The sequence below is a fragment of the Nicotiana tabacum genome, chromosome 18 (genome assembly GCF_000715075.1).
Source record: "Nicotiana tabacum cultivar K326 chromosome 18, ASM71507v2, whole genome shotgun sequence".
NCBI classification, from domain to species: Eukaryota; Viridiplantae; Streptophyta; class Magnoliopsida; order Solanales; family Solanaceae; genus Nicotiana; species Nicotiana tabacum.
This window is the reverse complement of record NC_134097.1, coordinates 100,731,924-100,748,570: the sequence shown is the minus strand read 5'-3', so window position 1 is coordinate 100,748,570 and position 16,647 is coordinate 100,731,924.

Below are 16,647 nucleotides of genomic sequence, written 5' to 3'. Positions count from 1 at the left end.
AGTGAACCTGAATTGATAAGTAAACCCTTTGTGGTATCTGTGAGCACGTGATTTTTGTTTACACGACAATTACTCCAAAAGAAATCAAAATAATAACAAATGGCTTTGCCGTACAATTTTTGGAATTTACGTGGCATTTTTTGTTAGCTATTTGTGGTTTTGTCCGTGTCTATTTAGTCTTATCCAACAAAAATACAAAAATATATGTCGTGTGTAAGTTTAGGATATCATTCTACTATTAGGAATTAATCGAACCATAATCCGGCTATTAAAAGGAAAATCACAAAAAATGCATCTTTTATTTTATTTCGTCATTAAGTGATGTTATTTTAATTAAATGTTAATATGTGTGATAATTGTTTAATGTTTGTATAGTGTTATTTGACAATTTAATTGAGAAATTAAAGAAGAAAAGGATTTTCGGATTGGGCCAATTTGAATTAAATAGGAACAGGCCCAAACCAAAATAACCAGTCCAAATTCCCTTTTATCTAGTCCAGTTAGGCGGGCCACATGACTGTCCAAACGACATTGTTGTGTCACCCTCAATTTGGACCGTTGATCTCACTAGATTGATGGTCCAGATCATTCACCCATAACCCCATTACCCGAACCGTTACCCGGACCAACCCCGACCCCAATACTAAACCAAACGACATCGTTCGATTAACCCTTGGATTCAGGCCGTTGATCTCGATTGATCTAACGGCCGAGATCAAACCATCCACCCCATATATAAACCCTCATCTCGTACCCCGCCCCCCTATCCAAGCACCCCTCCCTCGTCTTCATCTCCCTCACCAGACCCAAATCCCCACGGAACCCTAGCACCACCTCCCTTTCCCCTCACCATAAACCCGGCGGCAAGGATGCCGGTGACCACCACCTTAACACCCTAGGACCACCTCAACCCCCTGAACACAGATCCACTAACCGTGGGTCTCGAATCCCCCCCCCCCACCACCATCTCGAATCTTCATTTGAAGATTCGAGCCGAACCTCGACCTACACCAAACCACCCCAAATCCATGCCAGGCACTCCCCTGACCTCCCTTATGACCAAACCAGGTTTGGTTTGGTCCGAATCTAACCAGAAAAACATAAATCCCAAATCTGCCCTAAGAACCCTAGAAATCCAGAATCCGGGTTTTGTCCATTTAAACAAGAAAGTTGAAGTCTAATAGATTTTAATCGAGGTGTTCTCAGTTGAGAACACTTCGATTAAAGTCCGTTCAACCCCAAGAAAGGTCGACTCAAAATCCGAGATAAGGCCTTCTGATTTTTAAAACCTTTAAGGTATTTTTGTTCTCCTTTTTCTTGTATGTTCATTTTATTGTGTGTTTTAGTTTGTTCGGCATGTTTAATTAGTTTTGTTTATTACTGGGATTCCACTGCCAGTTATTCTCCATCTCCGATAGACCTTTCATTCGGTCGATTATGTTTCTGTTTACGTTTGAATACGTATAGTGATATACATATTTCAGCTTGATTAAATCGTCGAATCAATAATGCCTGTGTTTCCCCTGTATCGTGTAAAATTGTCGAGAACAGTCTATGCCCTATTTGTGTTGTTTGTTTGATCGACTGTTTGTTCTATGTTATAATTAGTATAGTCGATTCGATACGCGTCGTCAATTAGTTCAGCCTTGAATGGTGATAATTTGACTCATGCTATTTAATTTGATTTACTGAGACATGGTTAAAACAACTGAGAATTGATTGTCATTGTGTGTTAGTCTGTTTAGCTAAGTCAGAAAGCATTTAAGAATTGATCTATGGCTACAGTCTAGGTTAGATTTCAGACTTTGGTTTAAATTGATAGCATGTTCACCTAGTTTAGGTTTTGGGCAGCATGTGTTTTGTCAGCTGCTAAGGAATTAGAGTAAAATAGACAGTATGTGCTGTCAGAACACACCCCTGCTGCCCATACCTGTTCAAACTAATAAAATGATAAACCATTTTAATAAGAGAAGAGGGTCTGTCAGGGGAATCTTATGGGCTATCTTTTCTTTTAAACTGGTGAGTGGAAAAACAGAAGAGGCCACATGGGAGGGGGTTCAGTTTGTCTAAGAGGCTGTTAAAGGGTCTGATAGGGGATAAATAGAGGGGTCTTTCCACTAGTTGAAACGGAGAGACACACATATAGACACATAGAGAGAAATAGATACACAGATTGGAGGACAGAGAGATACAGACAGAAGCTAAAAAACTAGACAGAAAAATAGTTCTGAATTAATAGGTTTTCCAGATATAAAAAAACAATCTTGAAAAGAGAGAAATTCAGTTTTTGATTGGCAACATAATTCCATCAGGATTTGGTTTAGTTAGAAGCCTCAGTAGTTAATACTGTTTCTTTTGGTTTTGACTCCAATTCTTTGAAACTTTCCTCTGCAATCTACTACTCCAACCTTGGTTTGAGTTCGAGTCCATTTTGAGTTTTTGTATGCTGTTTTGTTACTACCTGGTTTTTCATGAATCTTTCGGTTTTCATTTGAGTTGTTCCTGATACACTTGGTTACTGTCACTGCTGCTGTATTTATTGTTGTTGCTGCCTTTCCTGTTTGCTGCTGCTACTGATTCCTCTGCCTTCTATTTCTTCTGTTGTATTCAACATCCAGGTACACGCTTCTGAAATTATGGATTGATGTACGTTTGAATTGGAAGTTGAGTTGAAGTAAACAAAGAAATGAATCGTTCACCTACTTTCACAATACCTGTGTTTCAAATGTAGCAATAGGATTAAAATGATTCATTCGGTTCGTATTTGCTTGGACTCATTCTAATCGCATTTTTTTGTATAAATTGGGGTGTACTTGAACCAATATGGATTGTTAAGTAGTATGTTGTTATATTGGTTAGACATATGTCCATGTGTTTAGCAATTTAGTTTAGTTGGTGATGATAACATAATACAGAATGTTAGCAGGCATTTGTATGTATCCCGTTGGATCTTCGAACTGTTTTGCCATGGCCCGATTCAGTCTGATTTCAGCACATATGTCAAGCAAATTTCATATCACGTTAGTTAATGCCAATGGATTAACAATTAATGTCAACTCTCTCGTTTGAATTCCCTGTTTCCATATAGGTTTAATAGTGTTAGTTTAATAATCAATGTTAGCATCGGCTCACCATGTAAATAAAGCGGCTATTAACTCTATAGAATCGGCAGGTTTTTACATATTAGCGAATACGAATCAATGGTGCGGGGTTAAGAGTTTTGATCTAATAGGTGTGAATCTAGCAAGATGGCTAAAATTTAGATCTAATAAACTTTCGAATAAGCACTAAGACTCTAGGTTGATGTTTATTTTGACTAGTCGAAAACAATTATTGGTCTATCCACATAATTATGTGAAGTTAATCTAGTTATAGAATAATTAATCTTCTTTGAATATATTATTTTGTCGATTTTGTATTAACTTAAAATTCCAAAGTTTAAGTAATATTCTTTTCTGTTAACATTTGTCTTAATCTAGTATGTAAAATGATGTGCTTGTAGCATGTAACCAAATAAGATCTTCCTTTCGCTCTCTCTTATTTTTAGAAACAAAATTAATGGAAATGTAGTCTTTTAGGATACCTTTCAAAATAAATGAGATGAGCCTCGCTAAATAAAAATGCACAAACCGCGGGGTCCTCATAAATGTACATGTTAAATACTTAGAATCCGGGATGGCTTATTTAGCGAATTTCATGACCCTCCCCAAAAATAATGTGATACTCTCTTTAGGCGCATTTCAATAATGTTACTTTCTTAAATTCGGGTGCGCATTTATGTGACCCAACTTCAAATCTCAACGGAGTCAAAATGTGTTAACAACTGCGGGTGCATTGATTGTGACGTGGTTCGAGATGCATTTTCACGACGTTGCAATTCTGTAAAAATAAATGATAATAATAAAAGCGGTTTAAATTTAATCACAAAAGTTATAACATGTATTTAAATCAGATATTTAGCCATTATAACAATTTAAGCGACCGTGCTGGAACCACGAGATTCGAGGGTGCCTAACACCTTCCCTCGGGTCAACAGAATTCCTTACTTAGAATAATTGTTATATTTGGCTTTATTATCTGATCTTTATTACATGTTTTGGCATAACGTGCTAAATGTTGTCTTTTACCGCTTTGATATTATCTGAACTGTATATAAACTGTGCCGAAACCCTTCTCTTCTTATCTCTGGGGAGAAGCTCGCTGGTCGAGACTCCTTATTCTGTTAGTGTCAATACATGAAATAAGAAAGACGCTGGACAAGTTACAAAGCCGGACGATCTCGCGGGTCCCCGATACATAGCCCCCTCCTCGACTCGAGTTGTCCGCTCGGGTACACAGTCTAGAACATATACCCAGGTTATAAACCTAGTATAACAAAACCTCATGCCGGATCCCTAGTAGGAACACTTATTTGCATCATGTTGCATTTGACATAGGGGACTCAACACAGGGGTTGGGTCCGTCTAGGACAGGCAACCTGAAATGAAAAGACCATCTTACTGCATCCCGTTTGTTTTGCGCATTTATTTGCTTCATTTCTGCATGCTGACCGGTTTCTAAAAAAAACTTTTAAAAAAAAATAAATAGCAGAGTAGGGAGATAATTACTTATTTTTGGAAAAATAAAACCAATGTCCAAGTAGTGTCAAAACCTGGCCGGAACTCTCTTTAAAAAAAAGAAAAAAGAAAAAATGAAAACAAAATTTGTCTTTTAAGTTTGATTTATTAAAAAAAAAATAGATAAAAAAAATTTCCTTTTAATCACTCTCAAAATCCAAAAAAATATATATTTATTTAAAAGAAAAAAAAAGGGAAAATTCAAAATTCAAAAAAAATATTGTTTCTTTTGTAGTATCTCTTTTATAAATTCAGACTAATAGTCCAAATACTTCCTTAAAAGATTTTTCGAAATTTCAAAAAAAAAAAAGTTCAAAGAAAAAAATATTTCTTTAGTCTTCATCTCTTTTCAAAAATAAAAAAAAACAAAATATAAAAATCCAGAAAAAATATTTTCTCCTTTTCCTTAAAAGATTGTATTTAGAAGGGGTTTAGTTTATTTCCTCTACGCCTGATCGGCCCGAACTACGCCGGTTTGATTCTCACAGGGTATGAGATACGTAGGCAACCCTCATCGGGTCCAACCTCCCCTTTTTCAGAAATAGCCAAAATGTCAAATTTTAATAAATAAGTCAGGTGATGTTGTTTTGTCATAAATAGCCGAATGTTCCCGAAAGGGACGCCGGAAAGCTGACTTTGCATAAACAGCCACCTTTTGGGTCAGGTTTAGGATTTTTGTCCAGTTGACCCGCACAGCCTTAAAATCTTCATCCCCAAAGTGCTGAAAGGCTGTGTTCGAAAATCTGATCTTCTTTTTTTTTAGAAAAATAGTCAAAATATTTTTTTTTTAAAAGTCACCTTAATAAATGTGCAGGATGAGCACGATGCAAAATGAACACTTTTCGATAATGACTAAAATCCCTGTCAAGTTACGGCTATGGTGGAATGATCTAGGTGCTGAGGGGCAAGATGAGGTCAAGAAATATCTGAAAGGTCTCACGGGTTTACTGGAAATCCAGCCTCGGGGAGATATCATAAGAGCTTTGGTCACCTACTGGGACCCAGCGCACAATGTTTTCCATTTTTCCGATTTTGAACTCACCCCGACTCTGGAGGAAATGGCTGGGTACATCGGAATTGCTGAACTTCCATTAAGGCAAAGATACTTGGTCGCCCCAAGGGCTGTCACGGTGCATCGGTTTCTAGACTCACTAAAAATACCCAGGACGGTCCACAACCCAGATTTGGCCGCTGGTTTTTGTACTTCATGCTTCATATACGATAGGTACGGTCATGTAGGAGGATTCAACAATTCGACTAACAAGCTATGCAGCAAAGGTAGTCGTCAGAAGTGGGATAAGCACAGACGGGTGGCTTTCATGATAACGTTTTTAGGCCTTCTGGTATTTTCGAGGAAAGATGGAAATATTGATCTGAAGATATCCGGGGTCGTCAGTACTCTACTTACTCAAAATGACAGTACTCTTGCGCCTATGGTGGTATCCGATATCTTTCGAGCTCTCACAGCCTGCAAAGCCGGGGGGGATTTCTTCGAAGGTTGTAACTTGCTGCTACAAATGTGGATGACCGAACATCTCTGCCATCATTCCGAGCTTTTAAGCCATGGTTCCTTGGAGAAAACTTGCATAGAAGAATTTCACACGAGAACCAAAGAGATCAGTCTGCCCAAAGGAGTTATGGCATGGACCTCATTCTTTCAAGCTCTTACTGCCAGCCAAATACAGTGGACACTGGGATGGTTGCCTGTTGATGAGGTCATGTACATGCCAGCAACTAGAACTCATTTCCTACTGATGGTACTTAAGAGCATTCAACCTTACGCGCCCTGTCGAGTCTTGAGACAACTCGGAAGATACCAGATAGTACCACACGAGGAAGATCTTAGTGCTCAAACAATTGAGATAAGCCTTGACGGACAATTTCCTGAAGCAAAAATCCGCCAGATCTGGAATGAATGTCAATATTTGAAAGCAGATACTTGCGTGCAGGATCGGGCCAAAAGTGAGATGGCACCAGATTACCTTGAATGGTACAGAAGAGAACTCGAACACGAAAGGCCGGCTAAAAGACCCCACATCCTGAATTTCACCGAGTCATCGCAAAAGCAGTGGGATTGGTCGGCAAAAGAAAGAGGCTATCGTACCGAAATCAGCAAGTTGAAGCAACAAGTGGAAGGCCTGAAATATGAGCACAACGTGCAAGTTGCTACCGATCTGGGAGAACAGAACAGGTTAACTTAGGAAAACGAGATGCTCAGGGCCCAGATCAAAAAGATGAGGATAGATGCTGATAAACAACAAGGAGTCGATCAGACGAGCAGTTTATAAAAGGGCTGAAAAGTGAAGTCAGGGAATGGCGAGATGGTTTAGAAAAGTCTGAAAACGTCATGGCAGAGCTCAGGGTACAGTGGGGTACAAGAGCAGACAAGCATCGCCAATACTTGAATCAATTGAAACGCGACCACGAAAAAACTGTTGCCAAAATGAAGAGAGAGATGGCTACACTTGAGGTTAAAGCAGTTAATCAGGCTGAGGATTTCCAAATTGAGAGCAGATACTGTTACGACTTGTTGGCCCGGATGAAGGTAGAAGTACGGCAACTGAAGAATCAGCATATGCAGGATTCTCAAGTTTTAAAGACGTGCAACGACCAGATAAAACGCCTGCTCATAGAGGAGAAGCAAACCAGAGATAAGATCAGGACCATTGCCCATGCCATCATTAGACGATGCCTACAGTGTGAGAACATGACCAGCATTACCGTTCTCTCGGTAGTGATGGGTTATGTCAAGCAGACCATGCATGAGCTGGAACAACTTGAAAGGGATCTCACACCCAGGACCGCGGCGAGGCCGAACGATGCCCCGCGAGCACCAATTTTTGAAACCTTAATGTATTTATAGGTCGAGTCTGTATCTTAGCATCTTCTGTCCGTCTTTTCGCATCAGGGTGCATTAGTCCGTTTGAGTCTATGTTTATTTTTAAGGTTTGTTATTTTTCCTTTTTCAAAAATGTTGGTTGTAATAGATCGTTTCAGTAATAAAAGGTGTGCTTCTTTTACACTCATCTGTTTTGAACTACGTAATGATCTGATTCACGCGGCATCGTAATACGTAGGCAATCTTCATCGGATCCGGTCACATTTTAACTGCAAAAATTGAAGACAGCAATAAAAAGAGAAAGAAAAAAAATAATAAAAAATAATAAATAAAAAATAAATAAAAATAAAAAATAAAATAAAAGGGAAGCCTAAAAGGAACCCGGAATGACGCATGTTTTCGTTGCAAACATATAGGAATTCACTTAACTGTGTAGGTGCATCATGCCCCAACGTGAGATTGCATATCTGTTATTTGTTTCGAACTAACCGTTCGTTTGTCGTTAAGTCCTTCCAGGTTTTAGAAAGGCGGTTGGTTTGGTGAAAGTCTGGCCTCACATTCATACTTCACGAGGTCGAAAGGGAGTGTTCAATTACCTGTTGTTAAGTCAAGAGGCGGTACTCACACTTACTTCACAAGATCAAAGGGAAGCATAGAAATGTCTTCAGAAATTCCTTTGCCGACAGTTCCTGTTTCCGAGGAGAGTTCGATCTCGGCCGTCCTCACGCCCGAGTCCGCAACTACGGAGGAAAATAGAATCCTGCGGCTCCGCATGTTGGAAATGCTGGATGACTGGAATAACGGAAAAGAGCCACCAAGTGTTATCCCTGGATTTCCTGAGTTGTTCTCCAGGACAAGCGGGACTTCTAACGTCCCCATAAGCTATCTGGCTGCCCCATTCGGGTACCCAGCCATTTCGGCCTTCTCCGCTGGATCGCCCGCTGATTCTTATCTCTGGACGTCAACAACAGATGTAGCTACAAACATCTTTACTGCACCTCCCTGTCCAATTGTGGCACAACCCGCTACACACAAGCCAAATTTTGACTCATCCTCATTCACATTCCAAGCACCATCTTTCTCATTGGAACCAACTCGGTTCGCCACCAGCACTCATCCTCCACAGCCTCAATGCGAGTTTGCACCTGGGCAGGATCAGAACCCCAAAACTGCTGAACAAGATGAGATGGCCAAAAGAATGAGAAGCCTTGAGTTGAGTTTGAAAAACATGCAAGGTTTAAGCGGACAGAAGAGTGTCTCCTATACCGATCTATGCGTTTTCCCTCACATGCACCTACCCGTGGGTTTCAAAACCCCAAAGTTTGAGAAGTACGACGGGCACGACGACCCCATTGCTCATCTCAAGAAATATTGCAACCAACTGCGGGGAGCCGGCGGCAAAGAGGAATTGCTAATGGCATATTTCGGGGAAAGTCTGGTAGGAATAGCCTCAGAATGGTATATGGACCAAGATATATCTCGATGGTATATATGGGATGATCTCGCCAGAGATTTTGTGAGACAATTCCAGTATAACATCGATATTGCACCAGACCGAAATTCTCTGTCAAACTTGAAGAAGAAACCTTCAGAAAGCTTCAGAGAATATGCTATTAAGTGGCGCGAGCAGGCATCGAGGGTAAAACCTCCCATGGACGAGATAGAAATGGTCACTACTTTTCTCCAGGCTCAAGAATCAGACTATTTCCAGAATATGATGTCAGCCATGGGAAAGCCTTTCGCGGAAGCAATCAAGATCGGGGAGATGGTGGAGAACGGTTTGAAAACGGGTAGAATCTTAAGTCAGGAAGCCATAAGGGCAACATCCCAAGCCGTCCAAAGCGGGTCCGGAGGAATGACAAGAGGAAAGAAAAAGGAAGAAACGGCCATGGCAGCATCAGAAGCAAGGGAATATCGTAATCCCAGGCCCCGTTTTCCAGAAAGAACCCCACAACACTACTACCCCCACCAAAATGTGACATATGCCCCTCAACCCTACATCGTCATGAACACCCAGCCTTACGTCCATCCGCCACAGCAAGCCAATCGAGGCCAAGCTCCACCTCCCAGAAATCAACCTCCCTACCGCAACCACTATAACCCACAGCCTCCTCAAAATAACTTCTGCCCTCAGGAACCACCTAGAAGGCGGACTTTCACACCCATCGGTGAATCATACTCTACTTTGTTCCTGAAGCTAGTCCAGTTGGGTCTCCTACAGCCAGCCCCTCAGACAAGGCACAATCCGGCATCACCTACTTACAAAGCCGGTGTTAGGTGCACCTATCATTCAGGAGCAGAAGGGCACGATACAAATGACTGCTGGGCTTTGAGAAGGGTAGTCGAGAATTTAATAGAGCAGGGGAAAATAGTACTAAGGGACGAGGAGGTCCCAAACGTGACTAACAATCTGTTGCCAGCTCACAATAACGGGCCGCTGATCGGAATGATTTGCGAGGACAAAGAATTTGATCCTACTTTAAAAGATATAATCGCCATTGTCGACGCAGGGAAAAAGTCTGAAACAGGCCCGAAGCTAGAAAAAGGGGAAAAAAGTCAGTACTGTCAAGGGCGAGCCCAAAGAGAAGGTGGAAAGAAAGACGGTGCCTGTGAAGAATGGAGTTCTTTACGTCCCATGAGGTCGAGCAGAGAAGCCGCAAAGTTTCGAAGTCAAAAGGGCAAAACCAATGTACGTACCAAAAGGGGCCTATGTGGTCCGGGGGACAATTCAACCACCTCGGTTGAATGAGCCAATGGTAATCGGACGCGTGCCACAGAAGCCGATGACAAACCCGTCCACAGTGTCGTGGAACTATCAAAGAACGTTGGTTACGTACAAAGGTAGAGAAGTCACGGGAGAACTTCCGGAAAATACTTTCATTGGAAAGTATTCGAACACTCAAGAGCTAAACAACGCCACACGGAGACGCTTCCCACTAAAGAAGCCTGTAAGCGTTGAAGAAGCGGAAGTTTTCTTCCAACAGATGAAAATGCCAGACTACGAAGTGGTAGATCAACTACGCAAGTGCCCCGAGCAAGTGTCCATGCTATCACTGCTGATGAGGTCGGCCGAGCACCAAAAGATCTTGCTCAAGACCCTGAACGAAGCATACGTACCAGTTGAAACCTCAGTTGAACAACTGGAACGGATGACGGAGAGGTTCTTCGCCGTTAACCAGGTTTCTTTCAGCAAGAACGACCTACCCCCAGAGGGAGCGGCTCACAACAAAGCCTTGCATCTGCTAGTTAAATGCGAAGACTACTACGTCAAGCGGGTAATGTTGGATGGAGGTTCAGGTGTTGACATCTGTCCGCTCTTCACGCTACAGAGAATGGAAATTGGGATCGGAAGAATCCGCCCCAATACTGTCTGCGTAAGGGCTTTTGATGGTGTCAAGAGGGACACCCTTGGAGAAATAGACTTGGTGTTAACTATAGGACTAGTGGAGTTTGAAATAACTTTCCAGGTGCTTGACATGGATACGTCCTACAATTTTCTCCTCGGCAGACCTTGGATTCATGCGGCAGGAGCTATTCCTTCCACTCTTCACCAAATGGTGAAGTTTGAGTACGAAGACCAGGAAATTGTGGTCCACGGAGAAGACGAACAGTCTATTTATCGGGACCCATCCATCCATATCTTGAACCAAGGGAAGGGAGCGAGCACACGGTTTATCAGGCTTTCGAAGTTGTGCTAGCAGAGCAGTATGAAGAGGGAAGACCTTGCCCCCAACCTTTCTTGTCTAACGCCTCGATCATGGTGGCTAAAGAAATGATCCGACATGGATTCAGGCCAGGAAAAGGGCTCGGACGAACATTGCAAGGAATAACGGAACCCATCACCTTGCCTTCCACCAAGAAACTTTTTGGGATAGGTTTTCAACCCACTCCAAAAGATGAAGAGTGGGCAAAGAAGAGGAAAAATGAGGGTTGGAAACTGCCTCGACCATTGTCGGATTTATATGAAACTTTCGTCGGACAAAAATACACTGAAGAAGAAGACGATGAGGTTTTCACGGCCGAAGAGATCGAGGAGATATGTGGGGCAATGAGATAAATGCTCTACGAAGCTCACATTGTTCAACCAAGAGAAGGCACAAGCACCGCTGAGATGCTATATGTGGGACCAAACGCCAAGCTTCGAAACTGGGAGGCCACGCCATTCCCGACTAGACAGGAGTCCGGGTAGACCTGCCCTGCCACCTTTCCTATATCACGAGTTATCCCCAGGATATAACTTGGATGTTTTTCCCTTCAATTGTTGTTTTGAATTCCTGAGTTATAAACATTGTATCTTCCAAATTCCAAGAAAATAAAAATCACTATTTTCTCATTTTTTCCTCTGTTCTGATTTTTGTTATTTTTCCTTTATCTTTTCTTTCAGTTATAATAATGCGGCTTTAAATAATATGACATGCTTGCGGACTTCATGCCCAGATCACAACGAGCTATTTAATTGTGAAATAATGAACCAAGAACCAGAATATGACGAAGAAGAGGCTTTTAGGGAAATAAATCGAGAATTGGAACACTTTGAGAATAAACCTAAGCCAAATCTGAATGACACCGAATTGGTTAATTTGGGAACTCCTGAAGAAATCCGAGAGACCAAAATAAGCATTCACACGGACGAAAAAATGCGAGACGCGATAATTCAACTCCTTTTTGAATTTAAAGATGTGTTTGCTTGGTCATACGATGACATGCCAGGACTAGGTGTTGATCTAGTGGTTCATAAATTGCCAATTCACCCTGACTGTCCTCCAGTTCAACAAAAGCAAAGAAAGTTCAAAACTGATGTCAGTGACAAAATCAAAGAAGAGATCACCAAGCATCTGAAAACGGGAGTGATTCGGGCAGTCCAGTATACCACATGGTTTGCGAATGTAGTTCTAGTGCCGAAAAATAGATGGAAAGACTCGGGTATGTATGGATTATCGAGACTTGAATAAGGCGAGTCCCAAAGACAATTTCCCATTGCCCAACATCCACATCCTTGTTGATAATTGCGCCAAACATGAGGTACAGCCTTTCGTAGATTGTTACGCTGGGTATCATCAGGTATTGATGGATGAAGAAGACGCCGAGAAAACTGCCTTCACTACACCTTGGGGCACTTACTGTTATCGGGTAATGCCATTTGGTCTAAAGAATGCTGGGGCAACTTACATGAGGGCCATGACTGCCATTTTTCATGACATGATGCATCAAGAAATAGAGGTGTATGTGGACAACGTGATAGTCAAGTCCAGGATGCAGGATAATCACATCCAAGACTTGAGGAAGTTTTTCGAGAGACTGAGGAAGTACGACTTGAAGCTGAACCTAGCCAAATGCGCTTTCGGAGTCCCATCGGGCAAGCTTTTGGGCTTCATAGTAAGCAGGAGAGGCATCGAATTAGATCCAACAAAGATAAAATCCATCAGAGATCTACCTTCCCCAAGAACGAAGAAAGACGTGATGAGTTTGTTGGGCAGGTTAAACTATATTAGTCGATTCATTGCCCAACTGACGAGCACGTGTGAGCCCATATTTAAGCTGTTGAGGAAAGACGCGGCGATCAAATGGACGGCTGAGTGTCAAGAAGCTTTTGACAAAATCAAAGAATATCTTTCAAATCCCCCAGTTTTGGTCCCGCCAGAGCCATAGAGACCACTGTTCTTGTATCTGACAGTCTTGGAAAATTCTTTCGGTTGTGTCCTCGGGCAACATGACATAACCGGAAAGAAGGAACAAGCGATCTACTACTTGAGCAAGAAATTCACCGGCTACGAGACCAAGTACACTCTGCTAGAAAGAACGTGTTGTGCTTTGACGTGGGTTGCTCAAAAGTTGAGACATTATCTCCAAGCTCACACTACTTACCTCATAAGCAGGCTGGATCCTTTGAAGTATATATTTCAGAAACCAATGCCTACTAGAAGACTGGCCAAGTGGAAAATCTTGCTTACTGAATTTGACATAGTCTATGTCACCCGCACGGCAATGAAAGCCCTGGCGTTAGCTGATCATTTGGCCGAAAACCCGGTTGATGAAGAATACCAACCATTGAGTACTTATTTTTCGAATGAAGAAATAAACACCATAGAAGTAGTCTCGGAAAACGCTCATGTTTGGAAGATGTTCTTTGATGGGGCCGTAAACGCCAAAGGTGTAGGAATCGGGGCAATTTTGATCTCGCCCTCTGGTCAGCATTATCCTGCCACAGCTAGACTGCGTTTCTTTTGCACGAACAATACAGCTGAGTATGAAGACTGCATTATGGGAATGCATATGGCGATCGATTAGGATGTAGAAGATTTATTGATTATGGGAGATTCTGACCTGATTATCCGGCAAGCCCAAGGTGAATGGGAAACTCGGGATATCAAGCTTATTCCTTACCGACAGCAAGTGGAGGACCTCGGTAAGCATTTTAAATCAATAGAGTTCAGGTATATCCCGCGGTGTCACAATGAACTAGCGGATGCACTTGCGACCTTGGCTTCAATACTACCCTACCCAGGCAACGCCCACGTCGATCCCTTGGAAATCCAAATCAGGGAGAGACACGGTTACTGTAAAGTAATCGAGCCAGGATCGTGTACACAGCCATGGTACCATGATATCAAGAGGTTCTTGAAGACACAAGAATACCCCAAGCATGCTACTGGAGATCAAAAGAGAACCATTAGGCGGCATGCAAGTGGTTTCTTTTTGAGCAGCGAGTTGTTGTATAAGAGGACCCCGGACCTCAATCTACTAAGATGTGTTGACACCGAGGAGGCGAGAAGGATCATGCACGAAGTACACGCAGGAGTGTGCGGGCCCCACATGAACGGGTGTCAGGTGCACGGTGATTTGATTCATGCACCCCCCACAGAACTGCATCCCATGTCTGCACCTTGGCCATTCGTTGCTTGGGGTATGGACGTCATTGGTACGATCAAGCCGAAGGCCTCAAATGGACACAGATTTATATTGGTTGCTATCGACTACTTCACAAAATGGGTAGAGGCTGTCACTCTCAAGTCGGTCACTAAAAAAGCTGTAGTGGATTTTGTACATTCAAATCTTATCTGTCGTTTCGGTATTCCTGCAACTATCATCACAGATAATGCAGCGAACCTGAATAGTCACTTGATGGGAGATGTCTGCGAGCAGTTCAAAATAACGCATAGGAATTCCACTCCTTATCGGCCCAAGGCCAATGGCGCTGTAGAAGCAGCAAACAAGAACATCAAGAAGATTTTGAGGAAGACGATCCAGAGTTCCCGACAGTGGCATGAACAGTTACCCTTTTCATTATTAGGATATCACACTACGGTACGCACATCAGTAGGAGCAACCCCTTATCTGTTGGTTTATGGGACCGAGGCTGTGATACCAGCAGAGGTAGCAATTCCTTTGCTCCGAACCATTGTCGAAGCAGAAATTGAAGATAGCGAGTGGGTGAAGACTCGATTGGAGCAGTTGACGTTGATTGACGAGAAACGAATGGTTGCGGTTTGTCACGGGCAGTTGTACCAACGAAGAATGGCCCGTGCTTACAACAAGAAAGTCCGACCCAGGAATTTCGAAGTGGGTCAACTAGTACTGAGGTGCATTCTGCCACATCACCAGGAAGCGAAAGGAAAATTTGCTCCAAATTGGAAAGGCCCATACATCATCAGGAAGATATCGCCGAGAGGAGCATTGTATCTGGGTGATATTGAGGGAACTGATCCTGAAACAGCGGTGAATGCGGATGCAGTCAAAAGGTACTATGTCTGAGTTATACTCCAGTGGTCCTGACACATTTGAAATGATGAAGGTTTTATTCCCACTACCCCAAACACTATCAACTCTCTCTACAAGCCCTTTGAGCCGGTTACATTTCTTCAGCAACCTATCAAAAAAAAGCAAAAATAAAAAGCAAATAAACAAAAACAAAACATTGATGAGGCTTGAACTACGTCTGACTTGATTCCGAAAGGATACGTAGGCAGCCTCTCTCTGAGGTTCAGTCACACCAACAATAAAATCCCATTTACCCTGAAATCGAAACCGGGGCACACCGAACGGCTTAGAAGTTGTAGTGTCATCCACCATTCTTTACCAAGCACAAGTCCTTCGGATCAATTACCAAAGGTAGGGGAGCCAAGAGATATCATGATTGAAGGCCGGTACATTCAAAATTGAGAGAAATAAAACGAGAGAGTCTTGTTGGTGAAAACCTTCGGGCACCACGAGGCGACGAGAGCAGAGAAACCAAAATGAGAGACCTTGTTTAGTAAAAACTCGCAAAGAGTGCTATCAAACGACGACAAGAAGAGAAATGAGAGAGGTCAACTAGCGAAAACCCGCAAAGGGCGCTGTCGGCCGAAAGGATGACTCCACCTCAGGAAGTCTTGGCAAAGTTCCACCGGTTTGGAAACATAGATCCATTTTGGTTCATGAGGAAATGCAAGTTCATTAAAGGTCAGGCATCCAGTCCAAAAAGTATGTCATGTCAATTTAAAGTCAGCATGTTTCCATCAGATAAGTCTTTCTTGTCCCGAAAGGGACACCTCTCTTCTAAAATTTGCTTTCTTCGTTATTCGTTTTACTTTTCTTTGAATCCCTTCCATTTTAACTCCAAGTTCCAGATATACTAGGAAAGAATAGGTGGCAGGACCGGTTTCACGGAATTCCGTTTCGTAAGAAGTAAATACCCCGCTTCAGTGGTACGTTTGTCCAAACCCGATGGATCATGAGGTTGGCTGCATTCGAAGTAGAGCCACACCCATATAAAAAAAATCCCCATAGAGTTTCCCTTTGTAAAGATCTCCATAGAGCCTCCCTTTGTAAAAATTCCCCAAAGAGTCCGCCCCAGCAAATCCCCAGCGAGTCTGCTTTGTAAAAAATCCCCACAGAGTTCCCTTTAGACAAATCCCCATAGAGCCTCCCCTTGTACAAACCACCACAGAGTCTCCCCAATAAAAAACCCCACTGAAAATCCCCAAGCAAAACGGGATGATATCAGTCAATGGCAAAGTTTCTCAACAGAAATAAGGACGCAACAAAGCGACTGGAACAATCAAGATCACCGAACCAACTGCCATTTCTGAACTGACAATTGTCCTTTGTTTGGAAATTAAAATAGGTGTGATCCAGAGCAACCGTAGAAGAAGCAGGTTGCCACCCAAAAAGAAGAGAAATACATGAGTGCAAGAAACGGCCCGGCAAAGGAGT